Consider the following 4638-nt stretch of genomic DNA (forward strand, 5'->3'; position numbering starts at 1 on the left):
TTCTTTCTCTCCCTCTATCTCTCTCTCTCCCTCTCTCTCTCCCCCCCCCCCTCTCTCTCTCTCTCTCTCTCTCTCTACACATATGTCTTACTCTTACTCTCAACTTCTTTTATTTTCCCTCTGTGCAATAAGATTTGAAAAGACAAAATGTTTGTTGAAATGGTGGGAAGCGTGGTCGAGAGGTTACGTACGTTTGAACTTGACTTGTTTTGGCTACTTTTGTAGTGGGCTCGAGGTTCGATAACCGACTCGAGCACAAACACAAACAAAGGCAGCACGGAAAACCTCTTAGATGAACAAACACTGGTCCATATAAAATTATCCATATAATTATTATTATTAATGAATTTGTTACCAGTTTTCTAGCGTGAGCAGTTAGAATGTTAACTATAGCAGGAAAATGTTCAATCTTATATTTTTAATATCATTACTATATATATAGTATATATATATGCAATGCATTTTTTGTAAAGAAATAGGTGCGGTACTCAGTGATGGATTGTCTAATTAATGACTACTAATAAATTCACGATACAGTTGTAATTTTTAAAAATATCATTATATTATATATATACAGTGCATTTTTTGTAAAGTAATAGGTGCGGTACTCAGTGATTGATTGTCTAATTATTTACTACTAATAAATTAATAATAAACGTTAATAATACAAGAAAATTAATATATTTTTAGGAATTATTAACTACTTATAAATTAATAATAAACGTTAAAATACAAGAAAAGTAATACTTTTTTCCCCACATTGAAAAAGGTGCCGATACGCCGTACCGGTGCGTACCGTCACAAAAAAGCACTGTGTATATATATATATATATAATCAAATAAAAACATCCATGTTAAGCTCGAAATGGAGCTATGTTATTATAGGCTTTAGTTTTATCAATCTAGGATAAGATATTAAATAGTTTCATACAATTAATTAGGCTCTAATTGGCTTTACAGTTGGCTGGTGTATAGTTGTGTAACAAATAAAATATTCCGCCAAACAGTCGAGTCTTTCAATGTTTCCCCACGTAAGTAAACTTACAGAATAGCCGTTTACAACACGAGAATCCTTGTAAACTGGATCATTAACGTAAACAGAACGTTTTTTTTTTCGAAATAAGAGTTAGGCATTAATACGATCTACAACCAGAAAGATTCTAGAATGTTTTTAAATATGGAGACAATGATATCTGGATACATACTTCCTAGACATGAGGACAAAGTATAAGGTAGATAAAGTAGATATGTATATAGGTCTCTGAAAAATAATAGTTATATAACCATAGCAAACGTTTATATGATTATAATACAACCACAAACACAAACATTGGTTACGTGATGTTTAAAAATAAAAAGAAACATCTAAAACATTGATGTGTGTGATAAAGGGACATAATGGAGAGCAAGTTCGAATCCCAGCTTGAGCTAAGTTGTGTTTGATGAGCGCAGCACGGAAACCTTTTGTCGACCCCTCCCCCCACATACACACGTCCACAGAAAAACGGTTGACTAAATTGTATGTATACATTTATTTCTTTTAAGTTGAAGTATAATAAGAATAAGACTCGTCTTCGAGCCCGAAGATTGGTGAGGAACGCAGTATTTTCATTGGCTACGCAGCCCCAGCTGCGACCTACATACTTTGTCACATCTAGCGCTGGCATAACCAAGTAAATTACAAAATAAAATGTATGAAACTAAAAAAAAATAATTATCAATAAAAATTAAAATAAGTGAAGAACTTGTGGTCTATAGAGCAGATGACGTAAAGGTCATCTGTTTCTGTGGCCTACGGTTACAGAGGGTGTCATGTGGCCAGCACAATGACCAACCGCCTTTACTTTTTTCCCATCTAATGTCAGGAACTGGTAGCCATTAGAGCTGGGTGGACTTAGTTGCACCAAAAAAATCACAAAATTAAAAATACCAGTCTTCACCAGGATTCGAACCTGGGACCTACGATTTGGAAGAAAACCTATTTACCAATATTATTTGTGCTAATGTGTTTGTTCAAATGTTTTTTTGCTTATCTGATAATGTATAAATCCAAGCTTAGTAGTTTTCATTTGTGGTGTCTTTCAAATGTTAGATCTAACTAAAGAGCTCAATGGAAGTATCAAGCGTCACGTTATTTATGTCCAACACAGCATGCCATGTGCCGCTTTTCAGTTTTTTGCGCAAACTTTATTATCTCCTGATTTATATTAATCAACGAAATTATAAATTTCATTTCGATTTTCATATTTGTTTAAATCCCAGAATAATGTAAAGTCTTTTGTTTTCTCTTCTTGTTTTTTTTTACTAGCCAGGATTAAGACCCGCGATCTACGAGCCTTAGTTTGGGTATTACTGATCTACTGGATTGAATTTAGATCTATGTCAAACATGAAGAATGTTTTATTGAAGCGAAAAAAAAGCAGAGTATGAAAATAGGTTTACCCGTTCAGCCAACAAGTTTATTTCAAATATAAATTTCTATGAAAACGGATCTGCCCAATTTCTTTCGTTATTTAATAGAGATACATTTAGGTACTTTTCTTCTATTGGTATGGCCCTCCAGTTGTGGAATATATTTGTTGGACGTAACCATCTTCTTTTTTGAAATAACGTCTGTATTATATAACATAAAATGAATAGGACATTAAACATACACTACGGTCTCCGAATGATCTAAGGATGTCAAGTTTTATCAAGATTGGTCAAACGGTTTTTGATTGTTATTCGGAACATACATATATGCATTCGCCTTACTTTCTGCTTTATATATTTGATTTAAAAAAAGATTACGTATGCCTAAATTAAGTACCGTATTGGTGTAATTGTACTCTTTTCTTTTTTTATCACATTCAGCACACGTAACAAAAGGCACAAACGTGTTTACTGTAATATTAATTAAAAACTTCCTCCTTCAGACAAGGTAGGGAAAGATATAGGCCCTTGGATGATGATTAATAGTTAATTGTTATGCTAAAGTCGTAGTTTTGTTATCTAATTAAAAAAAGTAAAGTACTGGTATATTCACAGGGAAAGATTTAACTTAATGATTTAACTGTTTTAACGTGAAACCTATAACCAAGCTCTACTTTACAAGTATCTAAACTTAAGCACAATGAGAATTCAAAAATAAAAATTGTACACATGTTAGTTTCATTGAGCTCATGTCAAAATATATTTCCAAGATAAAAAAGAGCTGACTATTGGAATACAATTTTTACAATATAAATTTGATGTAGATTATAATTAAAGCTAAGGTAGTGATATATGGATACCTAATGATAATCAAGTATCAAAAACGGATAATATAAACACATTTTAAAATCAATTCTTTTTTATTCAAATAACAATAAACTAAATGTTCATATAGTTTTTTCTATAAAAAGGGATACTACTTGCATTGTGTGACGATGTGACACAATAACATAATTAACTCCCCTGATTCTCAAATATGAAATCTAGACAAATTGTCATAGTAGGCCCAAAAGCAACAAGCAATTGGGCTAAACTGGGCTAAACTGACCACAGATCGCAATGTCACAAGTCTGTGTTTAAACCTACTATAACGAGTGGTCTCGATGAAATTCAAAGATTTAATTAATTTTTAGATATCTGGGAATTTCTGAATTAAAAAAAAAAATTCTAAGTGGCTTATTGTATTTATAATATAATATTATTTATAATTAATATTATTTATAATAATATTTATAATATTTATTACGTGAGAATATTCTTTTTTTTTCTGTACTCAACTGCACAATATACCAATAGTGTTACCAATCAACATAATCTTTTGTAGAAATAGTTAATATTTTTATACTGCAATAGCTGTTTAATATGTTTTTATATAGATTAAAAACACGTACAGACAATTAGATACGGTACAAATATTGTTTTTTGTCTATCATAAATCATGGTAGAAGATCCTTTCTAATATATTATTTAGCTAATCTGTTAATACTAAGTAATCATATATTTTTTTAAGCCTAAAATAAAATAAGTTGGACATGAAATTTTCAAATACATGATAGCAATTTTTTTCAGCAATACATGTTTTGAAAATACAGACTAAAACAGATAAACATTACACTAAAATTTGATTGCAGCATACAAATGTTACCTCGTAAGGACTTGGATTTTGTGATGTCAAGGGTTCAAGAGTTTGAACATCTAAAAAATTAGGTGATAAAAATAATTCAACAGAGAATGTTTATCAAAAGCATTACACATAGTTTTGACTTATGATTATAGTATCCCTTTTCTCCATTAACCAAATACAAAGTTTCTAAAAAAACTTTTGACTTTCCTTCAGATTTGTAATTTTATAACGGTAAATTTAATAAAGCCCTTATAAAATTCCCTTTCAAAAATGACACATGTGTTTCTCATGCAGCTCTTTACACTTGTTTTTCTTAATAAAAAAGATGTACTTTAGCTTTATGAAAAGATATTGGTTGAAAAATAATTAAAATAAAAGAAATAATTTGGGAAAATAAGAGATCTGCTGGATTTGATTCCATGCTAAGTTGAACGACATAGAACAGTGGTTTTCTACCTTTTTAGCTCGGCGTCCCATTTTTATAATTCCTCACGTATTTGCGACACACAACAGTAAATTATTTTTGTTAATAAGTATGATGT

Source organism: Biomphalaria glabrata, chromosome 18, assembly GCF_947242115.1.
Source record: "Biomphalaria glabrata chromosome 18, xgBioGlab47.1, whole genome shotgun sequence".
Lineage (NCBI taxonomy): Eukaryota > Metazoa > Mollusca > Gastropoda > Planorbidae > Biomphalaria > Biomphalaria glabrata.